This window comes from Brachycentrus maculatus, unplaced genomic scaffold (assembly GCF_059751285.1).
Source record: "Brachycentrus maculatus isolate JH-2025_06_01 unplaced genomic scaffold, ASM5975128v1 h1tg000327l, whole genome shotgun sequence".
NCBI classification, from domain to species: Eukaryota; Metazoa; Arthropoda; class Insecta; order Trichoptera; family Brachycentridae; genus Brachycentrus; species Brachycentrus maculatus.
In genome coordinates, this window is record NW_028281076.1 from 52,565 (window position 1) to 71,735 (window position 19,171).

A 19,171-nucleotide genomic window follows, 5' to 3' on the forward strand; every position below is an offset into this window, starting at 1 on the left:
TTCTAAAATCTAGATTATCTTAAATAAAACGAATTGTTTTTCATATTAATTTTGAGAAATAAAAAGACCTTGTTTTTTTATCCACTCACATGTGAGTGGGACAAAAAACGAAGTCTTTTTATTTCTCAAAATAATATATCACTATGATCCACAATGTTAATGCTTTCAAAATTCAAAAATATATTTTTCATGTTATTAAATAAATAAAAATAGTATAAAAAAAATCCTAAAAAAAGAGATTATCCAGATGAGAACAAGTATTTGGACATACTCAAAATGTTGTAAAAAGTTATTCAAATATCGGTTTCAGCCAAACCAATATTTGAAATTATTTTTGTAATATTTGGACAACCCAAAAGTTGTGACCACGCTTAGCCCCCATACAAGAGTGGACGGATTTACGGAAACCCTTATATAATCCCCCGGTTTCAATCTAGCTTAGGGATTTATATCAAACGAGATACTCTAACACGACATTGACGTTTCAAAGAGAAAACAGACGTAGAATTCATTTTCCCCTAAAACAAATTCAAGGTGGGTAATTTGGAAAGTTCCTCCCTTAATCGACTGGTTATTCCCGGGGGTTGCTAATTTCTACCTACTGTGTCATTTATCATTGTATTTTCGTCATTAAGATTTGGCACTTGGAGGTAGTTTATCATTTATACTAACTGTAATTTATTACATTTCAAGTATCTTAGAAACCCATGGTTATACCTTTTTTAACAAATTTTAAATTCATTATTTTACATCAAATCAAAATATGTAACCTATTTACTTTTAAATAAATATTCACAAAGTCACTAGAACAGCTATGATATAATAAAAAACTCTCCTTTTTATCCATTGTTTACATTGTGTAATAAAACTTTTATAAACACTTATTCCTGACTACCGGTTTTGGAAAATCATTTCATCGCCAGGTCATTAAAAAAAAATTATTACGATTTGACATTTGTATAAAAATAAAATTTCGAAAAAGAGAAAGAAGAAAAATGGTATTACACACAGTAAACAATGGATGATAAGGATACTGTTTTATTACTTTACCACAAAGTCATCAATGCTTTGAATATACAAAATATATTATGTAATAATTCTGTATAGATATAGGGCATTTTTTGACAACATGGGATTAAATTTAAATACATTTAAAATGCATTTAAAACGAAACATTCATTATAGATGCACAAATTCAAGGCTGAAAAAATAAAATTCTATCAAATTAAGAAATGTTTGGTTAGATGGTTTGTAAATGTGGAACGAATGAGTTAAAGAACGGTAAAACTTATAAATGAGGTAAGTGCAGTTAAACGTAGAAGCAAACGAAGACCGTGTAAACCGAGGTCAGGTCAGGAAACGGATTAAGCGATGGGTTTGTATGAGCAAACGTACGAATGTTATAGAATCAAATAATTACAATTTGGTATGGCATCCTATATCCGCTTATCTCTGCGGGAAGCTATTTTTTTCCTGTATTTTTTATGTTACAAAATATAATGTTACACGTTAATTAGCTAATATGTTGTTATTGTTATTAAGTAATCCATCAGATTAAATTTATGCTACCTTAACCACTTGAGGTTGCTTACCCGTGAATTGTAGACTGTTTATATGTACGAGTCACTTGATTTAAAACGCACGTCTTTTATACCCTATTAAGTATATTAAACTCCTCTTTGTACGAGTCCAATAATGTCGAGAACAGAACTGATCACCTCATGTTCATTTAACTAATGATCAAGTAAACACTGTATCAATCCATTGTGGTTTTCTGTTGACCTTGTAGCAAAGATGTACTATGTATATGAGTCATACTTTTAAAAGAAGAAGGTACTTAGATATGTTTTTTAATAAATAATTTAAACAATATTTTAAATCGAAACAAACTTAGGTAATTAATGTTTAACATATTTTTGATATTGTATTTAATCATGTTTTTTTCTGCTGAAGATTTGTTTTAAAAAAAATTGTTGTTGAAATATATGAACAAGTCTTTTTCGTCCTTTTCCACTTCATCCCTTAACTTGTTAAGCTTCTCTTTCTTTTCAGAGAATGGGAACAGTGCACGGAGAGGAGCTACCCTATTTATTTGGCGCCCCCCTAGTCGAAGGCTTCAACCACTTCCCCAAGAATTACACCAAGTCGGAAGTTGCCCTATCCGAAGCCTTTATTCTCTACATCGCGAACTTTGCGCGGACGGGGTAAGTTTGTCAAAACTCACTTTTATGGCTATCCCTTACAAGTGCTTTTTGAGCGCTGTTCGAGGAAATGAGAGAAATAGTCCTTTTTCCTAAAGAAATTTTAAGAGAAGTAAATATCGCACATTCAGGATTCTATTTTTTTTCCAAGAAGAATATGTTTTTGACGAACGAAAATTGAAAATTCATAATTTTCTTGAATGTGTTCAAATCTTTGTTGACAAATCTAGGTACATCCACACAATAACAATAGTAATAGTGAATATTGACATCTCAATAAAAAATTGAAAGAAAAAGGAAACATGGCTACTAACAGGATTTTTTTTAAAACTCTTTGAGATATAAATACTTACCACCCATTCGTGATTCTATTTTTGCTTAAAGAAATATGTTTTGGGCGAACAAAAAACCAATATTCATAATTATTTTGAATGTATCTAAATCATTGATTATACATCTGAGTTTGAATACAAAGGAGTGACTACTAAATAAATATGTGAAAAAATGGAAATCAGGGTATTTTCAAGACCTACGATCTGTCTTAGCCTAGCTTAAAGCATCACTTTATACATGTATACAAGTGTTACATTCACCGTTCTCTCCACAATTGACAACCACACATATCAAATTTTGGAAGTTGTATTTATCCTTTGATTAACGACATATGCAACATCGGGGTGCCTAAAAAAATCTAGAAGAAGAAGTACATAAATATTGAAAACAAAGTAAAACTATACAAGAAGTGTAAGATCGATTGCCACATATAAGATGGAAACCAGAGTAGACACAGCGAGAGCCAAATCTCTTCTAAGAACTTCAGAAATGAGGACATTGCTGTACATAACCGGAAACACGTTAAGAGATCGAATAAAAAATATTTCTGAAAATGTGCAAAACGAAGGATATAGTCAGGTAGGGAAGACAGCGAAGATGATTCTGGAATGCCCATGTCAATAAAATACAAGAAAGTTGCTATTCAAGGTAACGCTGATGGAAGAAAACCATCTGGAAGAACTCCAAAGCGATGGCATGACAGCTGGGGGTCCAAATCACCAGAGATGGATAACTAACTAACTAACTTACAAGTTAAAATATGGAAGTCTGCATAGTGAATTTGTAAATGCCCAGATTTCCATATTCTTCTTCATCTTTGATGAGATGTCAAAAAATAATATGGAAATAACTCTTGTAATTGGAGATAGTCCAGATTTTGTGAAAATGTATTTGGACACACTCAAAACGTTGTTTATAAATTATCTGGTAAAATTATAAACTAAATAATAAAAATGAAAATGGTATTTTCTGGCGTTTCTCATGTGTGTGATTATAATTCAGGATTCGGACCTCACACACTATTAAAGAGATTCTGCTCAATAAAAAGCTTATTTCATCTCACCAATAGATGTCTCTAGTGAAGTTGTAGTGATTAAAGAATAATGTTTCAAAGTTCACATATATAGAACTTCCAAGAATTTAAGTAGTGTGGTTGTCAATAATGGGTAGAATTGGTGAACCTTACGCTTGTTTAAAGTGATCACTTCGACCAGCCTATGACGGTCATCAGCCCCGTAAATTCTCAGCCTTCCAATTTCATCTTCATATATGAAGATATTTCAAAAAATAATTTGAAATTAACTTGTTAGTGATTTTCTTCTTCCATCTTGGTTCCCATGAAGAGCAATTTTCTTGTATTTTATTGACATGGACATTCCAGAATCATCTTCACTGTCTTCTCCATCTGACTATTTCCTTCGTACTGTAGTAGTTGCCACCAGACATGGATAAAGAAACAGATAGATCCTAGGATCTTTAAGAAGGGAAAAGTAAAATTGGGATAAAATTGGGAAATTTAAAATTTTACGCACAGCTTAGTCACTAGCTTAACTATTAACTGATCAATAATTTTAGAGTTGGTAGTTCCGAAATTTATTACCACTAATGTCTACAGCCTGTTTCTCCGCACTTAGGCCCGTAACCCTCAATATTATTTATGGGGTATAATAACGCCAAGCCAATATGTTATTTAAAAAAAAATGACAAATTGTGAACGAATGACTCGAAAACACTGAATTGTAAAAAATGTGTCCTTGATAATAATAATTTGTATGTATATGGTATGTCGCTTTCAGCAAAAGGTATGAAACCTACATGTTGTGTTATGGAGTTTAATGTGTGGCGATTGAACTGTCAGTTCCATGCGGTTATCCTGGATGGGAGTTAACGATGCGAATATAATTAAATTCATGCTGAGTCTCTGAAATTATTCCAGAGAGAACTCCTGATTCATTGTGTATTTTTAACCCTCCATTTTCTTGGTAATATGAATACATGTTATATTGTTGCTCACATTTTTTTATCGTTGATATTTTTATGAAGTTTGGGTATAAATACATAATTAACAATATCCAGTTAATTTAATATTATCCTGGACTGGTCTCTGAAGCGCAGGAGCGATCACCTTGCCTTCATCTGTTGACGATTAAGATAACACTGCGTCAATGTGATGCAGTGCCCTACACACCATTGGGTGTGGATAAGGGTAAAAGAAAAAAGAATTAACATTTAATTTTACCGTTGTTAAATCTATTATTAGATTAAAACCAATATTTTTAGCTTTTCCACTTTTTTATTTTGACCAGCGACCGGGTTTCGTCGTTACCGACATCATCAGACTGGTGGAAATACAGTTTCGACTTAATAAAAAAGTGGAAAAGCTAAAAATATTGGTTTTAATCTAATAATAAATTAAAAATGCAATTCCATCACGAAGTGTCAGTGGATAATATAAATCCGTTGTTAAATCTTTAATCAATTTTATTTTAACTCTATAATGTACTATTGTATAATAAACTCTATAATGTGTTTTTTAGGCAAAGAGAATAGAACGAAATACTACTCTGTCTGAGCAAACATTATTCGCCTCTTCCACAATCATGCATCTCCTCATACATACCCGTTAATTATTCCGACTCCTGACTTGATCACTCCAAAGTATTCGCCGCACTTGATCATGTCAAGTTTTCCGTAGTCTACCTCTGCTCATATTATTTTTTGACCTCTCATCAAAGATGAAGAAGAATATGGAAGTCTGGGCATTTACGGGGCTTACGACCGTCATAGGCTGGTTTAAGTGATCACTTTACACACGTGTAACATTCACCAATTCTACCCATTATTGACAACCACACAACTCAAATTCTCAAATAACTCCTGTAATTGGAGATAATCCAGATTTTGTGAACAAGTATTTGGACACACTCAAAATGTTGTACCTCTGCTCATATTTCCAACATGATCCACCTAATAAATTTGTTTTACCGTTTTTTTACTCATTCATCCATATGTACTATTTTTAATTTTATTGAAAATCTTTATCTCAGCCATGCATTATTTGTTTATTTCACCATTCGAACATATATCCTATAGCGTTTTGCCGCACATTTATTAAAGGTATAGCAATCAGACTGCATTCAATCTACTTTTATCCTTATTTTTAGCAACTCCTTGCTTAGCTTCCACACGTTAGGATTGGCACCAGGACCCCATCGTGCACTGACAGTTTAGCCTTTGCTGATAGGCTTTTAGGCTGTTTTAAGACCCTCCGTACACTAACACATCGGAAAAATTATGGGTATCGTTGAAGGGTTAGCAGTAAAACTGTTTCAAATAGGCACTAAAGAATGCCGAATTTACTAGCAGAATTTTAACTTAACGGTTCTGTCGACACCTTTTTAAGGTTAAGAATGGGCGAGACCCTTTTCTATTTGGGATTCCGGGCATGTTCCCGGGATTCCTGGGGGCTATGAAATATCTATCCAGTGTCCATCAAGGAAAAAAGGGCACTTATAAGGCGATGGACAATATATCTCACGTCTTATTTGACCCATCAAACAAAAGATGATAGTCCTTTGAAAATCTCATTTATCACTTTTTATGCCGTGTCCGTGATATAGCTGAGTGCTTTTTGTGTGAAAAATAATATGAAATCCATTGCGTTGTTTTTATTTACAACGAATTCTGGAATTATGTTTTTTTTTCCCATTTAAGGTGGAATTTTTATTCCAACTATATGTACAATATTTGTGCGCCTGCGTAGTGTAATAGTCAGCACGCTTGGTTACCGTACTGTAGGTCCCGGGTTCGATTCCTAGAAGGGGGGGGGGTCAAATAAATATAAGTATTTAATTCACTCTATTATTTATTCTATACAACCCTGGACTGGTACCTCAACCGGAAGACTGATCACTTTTCCTTCATGTGTAACGATCAAGATAATACTGCGTTTGTATGACGCAGTGCCCTATGCACCATCGGGTTTAGATGAGAGTTTGAATGAATTAATTAATACAATATAATTAAACAAAAACTTTGTAGTTTTTGCCGACTTTTTTTTCATTTACCAGTGAATGGGTTTCATCGTTGCCTACATCATTAGACTGGTAGAAAAAACCAGTTTGATGATGTTGGTAACTACGTGGCGGCGTGATGGTTAGTTAGTTTAGTTAGTTATATTATAAACAAAATCTGAAAAAAAAAATTATTTGACTGAATTTAAGCAGTGATATTATAAACAAAATCTGAAAAAAAAATATTATTAGATTGAATTTAAGCAGTGTATTAAAATGATAATTTCATTTAAATAATGGTCAGGGTTTTAAGTATGATTTTTTAAAATGGATTTTTAACCCATTGGTAGACAATGTTTTTCTACTGCACATTAGTATGGAAAGTGTTCTCTTATTATTTATTCTTGTCTTCTTGTTCCTACTCTCATTTGCATATAGAGGTGCAAAGGACACTGCTTAAAATTTATGCAGTATGATAATAGTAATCAGTCTTACGCTTTAGATACCAATCCACAAGAGACATCTTGTGATGAGACGTCATCAAAAGATGTTCCTCATTTAGTGTGAGTATATCCAATTTTTGAAAAAGAAATATGTAAATTAGAAACATAATGTGCAAAAGAAGGTATGCAGTCAACACAAATTGATGAAGCAACAAGACACAAAGATCTTTCAGATCTAGTGGTGTCTTATTTAGAAAGTGTGACAAGACGAATAAGGCAAACAAATGAGTTTTGTAACAAATCTTGATTGATATAAAAAAATGATTCACTAGTATCTATTGTATTATTGTCTCTTGTGTATTGTTTTCAGGGATCAACTTTATAATCAATATATTATTTATTGATTCGGCATTAACTTTGTGGAATGACATGATTATTTTATTTAAATTAAACACTTGAATATACCACTTCAATGAGTTTTATTTTTATTTACGACTAGTTTCGAAAACAAAAGATGTTTTCATCTTCTGGTACAAATTAAAACGCAAATATTTAACGATTTTAATTTGTACCAGAAGATGAAAACATCTGTCGTAAATAAAAATAAAACTCATTAAAGTGGTATATTTAAGTATTTAATTTTAATAAAGTATTTATAATTAATTATTTACTTTTCACCTCCACCATCATTTTTAAGATATTTAAACGGAATAAGCTTTGAATCCTTTTACATTAAAAGCAAGAAGATTTTTCTAAATCAATTTAAAAACATTTTGTTCACATATACCGCATCAGGGAAATATTAAATAAATAAAAGAGTAAAATAACGCTTATATTTATGTTGACCCCCATGGAAATTAAACGTGTATTTCTAGCATCGTAGCCAAACGCAGTAACCACTTCACTATGGGGGCGGATAAGTAATTATAAAGTCCTCTAAAGTTAAAACCGACACCATTAGCTAAAAGGCTCTTCTGTTTAGGGACTTGACAGAGTGGTTTCGCTGTTGCTCTAAACTATTATATAACGGTATCGCCAATAAGGTGCATTGAACTTAATTAATATATCTGGCGTTAGATAACAAGATGAATAAGAGTATGTAGAAAAAAAAAGCAAAACACAAAAATAGGTGGCCATAGAAATTATAAAACTTACAAACTAACTAACCATCTGGTAGGCAGAGGGAATAGAATGCCATACCACTCTGTCTTTGCAAACATTCTTTGCCTCTTCCGAATTTACCCATCTCTTCATACATACCCGCCGATTATTTTGACTCCTGACCCGGCCTCTTTCAAGTAATTGACATACCTGATCATATGAAGTTTTCTTCGGTCTTCCTCTGCTTCATTTTTTAACTAAATTCGCCTAATACATTTGTTTTACCAGTCTTTCCTCAATCTCGTACTCTTGCCAGATATGCTTCTTAGAGTCTTCATTTCTGACACTCTTAGCCCGTTTTTTGTTACTGCGATGTCCACTTTGCATTCGATCCCACATTATGTCAAGATTAATCAAATATTATGATTCTTAAAAAACATATTAAATACTTATATTTATTTTTGAAATAATATCACATTCATCATCAAACCCTTATCCGCACCCTAACGGTGCATAGGGCACTGCATTTTATAAACACAGTGTTATCTTGATCGTTAACACGAAGGAAAGGTGATTCAGGTACCAGTCCAGGGTAATGTTGAATAAATATTGGAGTGAAAAAATCACTTATATTTATTTGACCCCCCTTTGGAATCAAACCCGGGACCTCCAGAACGGTAGCCTAGCGTGCTGACCATTAAGCTACGGAGGCGGACTCTATCATTATTTTTTTTGTAATAATAAAATTTGTCCGCTTCCATAGTGTAGTGGTTAGCGCGCAAGGCTACCATGCTGGAGGTCCCGGGTTCGATTCCCAAGAGGGTCAAAATAAATATTAGTGATTTTTTAGTCTAATATTTATTTAATATGACCCTGGACTGGTACCTGAAGCGGAAGGTTGATCACCTTTCCTTTGTGTATTTAACGATCAAGATAACACTGCTTCCATACGATGCAGTGCCCTATGCACCATTTAGTTAGAAGAATAAAAAAAATACAATAAGATATAATATGTGCAAACAAGATATGTTAAAAATTATGCTCATTTCATGTGGTGGTAACAAGCCCGATGCTTTAGTACGCAGTCAACCAGTATCGCGAAATAAACAGCGGAATTTATATATTGGTTCATGCATACATAAAGAAGCGATAGTGGAAATGTGGTATTCGCAATGTGCTTGCAGCTCGGCACGGCCTGAGGGGATTTGATGCGCATTTCAGAGTCTGGCGTTTACTGAAAACGAAAACATTTTTCAGCGCCCTTAACCAATATGCGCACCGCGGCTCTGTGCAAACCAACGTTTGTATATGAAAATCGCATTATGACTCATAACGAATTAACGTTGAATTTATTTATTTCAACATATTACAAACATAAGTCACATACATAGTTTTTAATTAACGTTTTACATGGTTAATACTACTTTTTCTTCAAATCTACTGTGACACGTGTTTCGATGCATTCCGCATCATTTTCAAACACATACGGTGTACTTTTGTTTGTGTAAATTTGTTTTACCGTTCTTTCCTCACTCGTTCGTTCTTCATGTCTAAACCATCTCAACACACCTTTCTTAATTTTGTCGATAATGCTTATCTCAGCTTTGCATTCCTTCCTTATTTCACTATCAAACATCTATCATACATCGTTTTGTCGCACATTCTTCTGAGAGATCGCATTTTGACTGCATTCGGTCTACTTTCATCCTTCTTTTGCTAACTCCATGTTTCACTTCCATACATTAGAGTTGGAACCAGGACTCCGTTGTGCACTGCCAGTTTAGCTTCCGCTAATAGGTTTTTATTTTCAAACACATACGGTGTTTGAAAATTATGCGGAATGCATCAAAACTGTCACAGTATATTTAAAAAAAAATAGTATTAACTAAGTAAAACATTTATTAAAAATAGATAGATTTTTCCACAAAGTGACTGCCGAATCAATTAATGAAATCACATATATAATATTCGAGATGATTAAATTCCATTGCTCATTTTGAGACATGGGATTAAGGTTAACAAGACTGAAAAACATAAAAGAAAATACAGAACTAAATGTTATTTAAAAAGAAATAAAAGATACATTAAATAGGCATTAAAAAAAACATATGATTAGAAGCATGTTTAAAATAAATAAAAAAATAGAAAATATAACTAATAACTAATATCTTTCCATAAAGTATTTTTTCAGTTTGTTCATTTTGCAAACCTGACTGGGTTCTTTTTAATTTATGTCAGGCAGCTGGTTAATTTGGATATAAGCAATATGTTATTAAGACATAACTCAACATTTAGTTTTGTTTATCGGCTCCACATGTTTTATTTTATTTTATTTTATAATGTCCTCGTGTGTAATAATGATGAATTTCTCTGTTAGAAATCTGTTGAGTATTGCTGTTAGTCGTTTTCAAAATATTAGAAGCATTGTATTAGTTATATCATATTTGTGAAAATAACCCAAAAAAATACCGTGTTTTACCCATAAATTGTGTTTCAACTATATCCAAATATTCAATAATATTTATTCTATCAGACGCTGGGTTATTCACCCGATGGATAAAATATTTAAATTAAAGGTATCTTAATTCATAAATAGATAAAAACATCTGTCATCAATTGATTCGGCAGTCACTTTGAGGTAATATTCATTCATTTTTATATTTAAGTTTTACTTGGTAAAAGCGTTTTTTTTAAACGTATAATGACTCGTGTTCCGATGTACTTCGCATCATTTTCAAACACTGTATTACGTTGTTTGAAAATGATACGGATTACATCGAAAAACGAGTCACAATAGAATTTAATATTGTAGGATGGTGTTTGAAAATTATGAGGAATGCATCTAAACACAGTCATCCTCTATTTGTTGTATATATAGAATTTCATATAACCTTTCACCAGTCACAAGTAATAATTATTAGAAGAGTCATTTTCATTCAATTAGTTTTTCTCGACGTTGGAATAAAATACAAATTTTGTTCTTCATTTTTTTCACTTTCAAGTATTCGCATAGTTTTTATTTCATTTTATTGCACAGTTCTTTGAATAGCACTTCACTTTTCTTTGCGAAGTGCCTTTATTTGGTTTTATCCAATCAGGTATGAATATGCAAATATAAATAAAATAAGTGGTCCCAAGTGCCATCCCTGCGGCACTCCGCATATCATCGCATCAGGCTAACTAAGGGGCAAGTGTACAGGCTCTCGAGTATATCACTCTTCAGGAAACCTCCCCTAGCCAGCGGATAGGGTGCTCGAGAATGTATCTCTGCGATACAGCCTGAATTAAGGTACGATTTGAACACGTTAGGGGTTATAACATGCCGTGATATTTACTACCCCATTTGCACTTTAAGCGGGAACTTTGGATGCTCAGGGTATTGAGTTTGTTGCTGAAATGAATGGTCGGTATACACAAATCACCGTGTAATAAAAAGTGGTCATATTTTTACATGTTTTTTTTTAATATAAAAAATGTATTTAAGACAAGAAACCTAGACTGGAGTCAAAATTAAGGTCTACCCAATAAATATTTTAATCAATTTATTAATACAAAAACATTTTACATTCATAAGAGTAACATACTCAAAATTCCCAATGAGTAATTTCCATTACTCATTTAACATAACACTGTTTATATGATGCAGTATTCTATGCACCATTAGGTGCGGATAAAGGTTTGAAGATGAAGAAAAAAATAAGTATCTTGAATCCGACATTCTCTCTACGTTGTAATACTATATTTTCTTATATCAAGATAAATCATCAAAAAAGGTTTTATCATACATCTTAACGAACGTAAAGTTTAAATTTAGGTGATCGTGTTTAATCTAACGCCTCTGTGAAACGTTTCAAATTAGTGTGATGAATACACGTTGAATATTACGTCAACGTAAGTGAGAATATAACCTGGGGCATTGTGAAGGGTCGATTTCAAAGGCGTAAACATTCTAGCAATTTTCGGTAACTAAATCAACGGGGATTGACGGCTGGTTTTAAAATGCCTCATAGTTACCGTATTTGTGTTACCATGCCAAGACGATATTAAACGAATTGATGGGTAATATATCCAAAATTAAACACGGTTATTGGATTGAATTCTACTTTATTTACATATATGCTATGTGACGCGTTTCGTCTTATTAAGACATTATCAAATACACATTGAGTGTGAACAACAATTCATTATGGAACTCTACCAACTGTCTGCAGTTACAATAAATAAGATATTAAACGAGTTGACTTTGTAGTGAAGATAAGTTTGATTTGACTTTATTTCGAAGAAAAAAACACGTTTTCTCCCTGTTTAGATTTTTTCGCCCAGGGGTAGGCAGAGAGAACGCCACACCACTGTTTTTGCAAAAAAAATTGCATCTCCTTTATACATGCATCTCCTTATCGATGCGCTTTTCAGATTTGAAATACTCGATCATGCCAAGATCTCCTCGGTCTTACTCTGCTCATATTTCCAACTGTGTTTGCTTCATAAATTTATAATGCTGTGCTTTCCTATGAGATAATCATAATAATGATTATCTCAGCCTTGCATTCTTGCCTTATTCCACCATTTGAAAATCTATCATACATCGTTTTGCTACACATTTATCTTAGAGACTTTATATTTTGACTGTTTTTAGTCAACTTTCATCCTTCTTTTCAATCACAACAAATTTACATATAAAGTTTTGTTTTTGTGTGCATTTATGTCTCTTTATACATGCATAGTAATTTTTTTTTTTTTAATATTATAATTTGTAAGAAATTAACGTTTAAAAATACAGTAAAATTTATCTAGACAACGTTTTCACGCGCTTGTAATCGACTCCATTTTATACAACTTTATAACAGAGATACATTTTTTTGTAAAAATATGTTATAGTTCATATTTTTTAAATTCTAATTTAGTTTTATTTAAAGGTAAGAATTTTTTATAAGTATTATTAAATTGGTTTATCTAGCGTTTATAAAATTTAATTAATGTGTTTCGGGTTGTGATCCCGTAGTTAGTGTCGCAGTTTCTTAAGTCAGAGTTTCTCGGTTCGAACCCGCTCTACCACAATTTGATACATATTCCTAATATTTTCGATCACATAAATAGTATGGAATTGAAATATTTGTGTAAATTATAATAACACACATTTTTTTCTTTTACTTAAAAAAAAGTAAAATAGTAAATATCTCAAGTGAATGTTTTTTAAAAGTAATACAAAAACATATCGAGTATTTGTTTAATGTTTTGAATGATATCTTTTATGAAAGAGTCGAGACGTCATAAATTGAAAACAATTTATTAAAGAGGCTGAAATGTATTTAACATCAATAAAAGAAATTGAAAATTGTCAAGGACTAAAATATTTCTGTGCTGGGAGTTCATATAACTGGAATTTATTTAATACACATTGTGATATGGGTCAGAAAATACTCAACCTCTCGATTAAAAACGCTCTAACTGAGTAATAAATTCAAGTTTAACGTGACTCATACTAGCTTTATAAAAATTCGTGATTCAAACTCTTTTTCAATGCATACAGACAAGTGATTTTGAAATGGAAAAGCTGATAAGTATAAATGGCCATTTTATTTTACCATATCCGCTCCCTATGTGGAGCATGTGTAGTCCACAAACTGTCTCCAGGCTTTTCTGACAGCTGCCAACTCCCTTTTTTCCTCCTAAGTCAGGTCCGCGTTCCAAAGTTCAGACGAATTGTCAGCAGTGATCGTCCTAGGCGGCGCGAACCTTATGCCTCGCAAAATAGGCAACCTCTATAAAGGCTCTCGGGAGATGCGGAGTTCACTACCTAGCCAATTAAATCGCCTTTTTTGACGACAGTTGTGACTAAAATTGGCTGCGTCCTACGCCTTATCTCTTCATTCCACATAAAGTAAAACTAAAGTTATCTATAAAACATATTCAATTATCATTTTTTTAAATTAAACACTTGAATATACCACTTTAACGAGTTTTATTAATCTAAACGACTAATTTCGAAAACTTACAGATGTTTTCATCCTCTGGAACAAATTTAAATGTTTTAAGTTTTACCAGAAGATGAAAACATCTTAAAGTTTTCGAAACTAGTCATATATATATATATGTATATATATAAATAAAACTTATTAAAGTGGTATATTGAAGTGTTTAATTTTTTTTAAATAATCAACATTTCATTCCACAAAGTCAATGCCGAATCAAAAAATGATATTTAAATATCTAATACAACCACTGATGCTCAGATTATGTGTGTTCATCCCCAACCCCGATTTCATATTCATTTATGATTCTTGTAATACTCTTTTTGTTACCCCTGCAAGGTCCAATTTTTTCACTTATAATGTTATGACCACCCCCCGAACGATATTTCCGAGAAAGTATTTCCATCCCACCGAAAACAAAGCAATGATCGTAAAACGTTTTTACAGGCAGAAGGAGGGCACGAAATTATTATCATCCATTGAATATATTTATATTTTGACTCCTCTATGTATAACGGAAATATGATTCAATACGAAAAGGCGAGCAGCTTCAGTCGGTTGTTACATATAAATATTTATATCCAGTGCTTAAGTCTGTTTTACACCGTATAAAATCTGCACTTCATTTCAGTGCTCAGGTCGGAAACCTTTCTACATACTCAGATAAAAATGTGTATAGAGAAGTGATTGGTGATCGAATAAAATAACGGCTTCTTTAAAACAAGTCGTCGATCAATTCGGTATCAGGATTTAATAAACAAAGCAACTCATTAATTGGTTTCGTATTATTTATTTCTAGCTTTTGATGTAAACATTTTGACCCAACAAAGATAAAGAGAATATAGAGTTCTGAGTATTTATCGGGTTTATAAACTGTCATAGGCTGGTTCAAAAATATTTTCTTATTTTTTTCTATTTAATCTTTAGTTTTCTCAATTGAAAAATACAAGTATTTACTCCATTAAAAAAAAACAAATAAAAAACAAACAAAAATTTGTCACATCTTCGCCTTATTTGAATGTAACTTGACTGATAGAATAATGCAACATTGAATATTTTTTTAATATGACCAAATACTTGATCGGAAATATGGGTTTCTCCACTAAAGAGTTATTCAAAAAAAGACATTTCAACATATGTAGATGTAGAAAAGTCTGGCTATTAAAGGGGTCTCTGCGAAATGAATGTTTTCTTAATCCAATCAAAGGTGGCTGCTGTGAACTCAACTACGGAATGCCATGAGATTGATCATATATGCATGACTTACAAAATTTAGGAAATGTGGTTGTCAATCATGGGTAGAGTGGTGAATGTTACACGTGTGTTAAATGCTCACTTAACCAGCCCATGAGAAGTCGTTAGCCCTCTTAATACTAAGATGTCCATATTATTTTTCAATTTAAGTTTGACTTGGTAAATACCACTTTTCTATCTATTCTTTCTACGCGTGTTTCGATACATTCCGCATCATTTTTAAACATGACATTGTTATTCATCAGTGTTGAGATGTCAAAAAAATGTAATATGATATTGATTTTAATATCATCGCTCAGAATTCAAATGTTGCCGATATGCATACTATTGAGTATGGACGAAGAAAATGGGTCATAACACAATATACTCTGAACGTTCGCTGAATATTGATTCGGCAGTATGTACAATATCCAGAAAAGCGTTATCCTCCCGTTAAAAAGATAGACTGGAAATTGTCTGGAATTGTTTAGGAGTAAACCTTATTTTATCATCTTTGTGTTTTGAAAAGAGATGTTTTGTTTGCTCAAATCAAAAGACGCAATTCACTCGTAACAAAATATTTTCAAGTTATTAGTTTATTTGTCAATATTATTATTGAAAATTTATCGACTATCCGACGCCAGAGATTTATGTTTCGAAATAAATCTAGACTCGGCTATATTGTGATTAAAAGGTCCGAAATGTAGTTTATGTTTGATCCGAGTGATGGACAAAGTAATAAAATACATATTGTATCAATATAATATAATATATCTAACCAAATAAAAATGATATTATAATGTATAAATTTGTTTAATTAGTATATTTGGGGTCACTGGGAGGTTATGTTGTCTAAAGTATTCTTTTAAGTATAATTTATATTTGAAGCACTAACTTTGTGATTTTCCATTTTATATTATTTATTGATTCGGCATTAACTTTGTGGAATGACATGATTATTTTATTAAAATTAAACACTTGAATATACCATTTTATCGAGTTTTATTTTTATTTACGACTAGTTTCGAAAACGACAGATGTTTTCATCTTCTGGTACAAATTAAAACATGTAAAACAGTTTTAATTTGTCCCAGAAGATGAAAACATCTGTCGTTTTCGAAACTAGTCGTTAATAAAAATAAAACTCGATAAAGTGGTATATTCAAGTGTTTAATTTTAATAAAATTCCATTTTATAATTTAATAGTAAATTTGTTTTTTTAAATCACTGTATAAATAGTGATTTTAAAACAAAGTTACATTTTTATAATATTCTTTTAAGTTTCAGGTTTAAACTCCCCTTTTTTTTAATTTCTTTTTGGCGTTTATTATAACTTCTTATTTAATATTCTTTTTTCGGTTTTTTAAGGTTCGTGCTTTTTGTGTACTTGCATTTTTTTCATTTTATTTGTCACACAATATAAACTTTTAACTAATAATTATAAAAATGTTGTATGCTAATATACAGTATAGTATGCAAGCGTCTTCTGGTGTCCTATGTTACATTTTAACACATCGCTCACTCCTTTCAAGAACGTCATAAATCAAAAAACTTGATTTTTCAGGAGAACGTTTTTAAAGTTTAAAAATATAATAAAATTTATTAAAAATAAATATCAAGACACTTTTTGAACTTTTAACTGTGCAACAGGTCTTTTAAAGTTAAACCTGAAGGTTTTTTTTCCATTTAAAAAATAACAACTTTTTTTTTTTTTAAATTAAACAATAACTTTTCTACAAAATGCGAAAACAACACTTTCTGCCCTGTAGCGGACAAATATTAAGTTAAAAATATGCCCCTTTTGCTGGGATATAGTACATTTTCTGAGCATTCCGAAAACACGCACAACTGAAAATTGTCGATTTTTGATTTATGACGTTCTTGAAAGGAGTGAGCGACATGTAGACTCTGTATGACATATGCGACGGTGAGAGTAAAACCGCTTTTCTCACACTTTACTTTTAACTGTCAGTTGAATTCATTTCATCTGAGCCAGGCCAATTTGCTCTAAAACGCCTAGAGATGTTTCGCTTCAAAAATACAGCATACAAGCAAAGTTAACCTTAATTCTAACATCCTAGGAGTACTTATTCACAGAAAAACAGTTCAATTTTACTCATTTACTGTGTCGAGTTTTAGTAAACTATTGTATATACTAGTATACCGGATATAGAAACTCATCGGCGATAAGCCAGATGCGCTTTCCATCTATACGAATTTGTAAAGCCCAACAATACACTGAATAAAAGTACAATATATGCAATATCAAATGTAATACTCCGAACAATTCTGACTTTTTAAAGCTGTTTTAACTTCACGTTTTTCGTGTATTCAATTGTAAGAAATAATTTATTTTATATTTTTTAAAGTTTTTTTTTGCGGAAAATAATGATTTTGTTACATTATTAAACCTTTAAGATAATTATCTGGTAAAAAATGTTTTTTGTATGTATCGATTTGAGGTTCAATTTGCAGGAAACAATTTTTATTTATATTTTAAATATTTAAACCAAACATAGATTTTTAGAGTCCACTAAATTGTATTTTATTATTACAACATATAAAAATAAAATTTGTGACAATTTTTTCGAGTGTTATGGCATTATCAAACTACAGTATTTGATATTGCTATAACAAGGTGAAACAATTATGACAAATTTTATTTTTATTATTAAAATCATTGAATGTTTTATTGTATTATTAAAGTTTTTTTGTATAAATTCAATAAAATTTAAATTTAAATGTTATTTTGTTTTAATATCACGATAATCTTAAATCATTTAAGGTGATTTTAAAACCAAGTAGCATTTTAATTATACAATGGAAAATGAAGTTTGTGCTTCAAATATAAATGATATTTATTAAATTATTATTTTATATTTCCATTTCACCGGCTTTCAATGGCACGTATTTTAAATGTGCAGAAAGGTACATATTAAGCATGTTTATGGAAAATGAATTTTTTTCGGATAAAAATAATTCGTTCATAATTTTATTGTTGGAAACTTATCTTTCAGAGGGTAGTAGAGGGAGTCACAATTTCTCAAACATTTCCGCCGATACGACATCAGCGGAGAAATTGAGCGAGAAAAAGAAGAAATAAAGTGATCTCAAATTGTCTAATGGACCTTGTAATGAAGTCGCACTCGACAGTTTGGGAATTTTTGGAAAGTGCTTGGGAAAATTGCTTGTTCGTGCCCAATGTCTTGGAAAATAATTCCCTTTAGTTTTTTGTATTTATAACTTTTGTAATGATGCAGACCTATGCAAATAACGAATGTAAAGTTTAATCATGTATATTACTCGATCAATAAATATTAGTATAATGTAAATTTAGATGCTTTGACACAGTTAAGTGGATCAAAATACTATTGAATTTCTTTTTTTAATCCTCGCTCTTTTAAGCCACTTATTCATTGTTAATACGGCGTTTGAAAGTGGTGCAAAATGCATCGAAACACGTGTCACAATAAATTTTAAGAAAAAGTTGTATTTACAAGTAAAACCCAACATTCATTCGATAAAAAGCACTGTATTAGCACCTTACTTACAGGACTGATCACCTTGTATTCACATAACTAACGATCAAGATAACGCCTCACCGATTTTATACAGTACGCTTTACACCATATAGGTGTATGGAAATGAAAGCTTAAATAATCTAATAATAAAAATAAAGAAATGAAAAATTGTAACAACAAAATAAATGATAATCAACTCATTTTTCGTTAACCAATATCAGGTTTCATCTTTCAACTGGTTCAACCCTTATCTTTAAATTTAGTTGCTTTAAATATTTACTGATTTCTTAGTCGTAATCAAGCGTAGACGCCAAACTTCAATCGTTAATTTTTTAGAGAATTTTTCATTTTTTC

The 19,171-nt window shown here is 31.5% G+C and overlaps 1 pseudogene; it reads left to right on the top strand.

Moving 5' to 3' along the window:
* The first annotated feature begins 2,055 nt into the window (after positions 1 to 2,055).
* LOC148304163 (uncharacterized) overlaps positions 2,056 to 19,171 on the top strand; it is a 43,711-nt pseudogene continuing 26,595 nt past the window's right edge.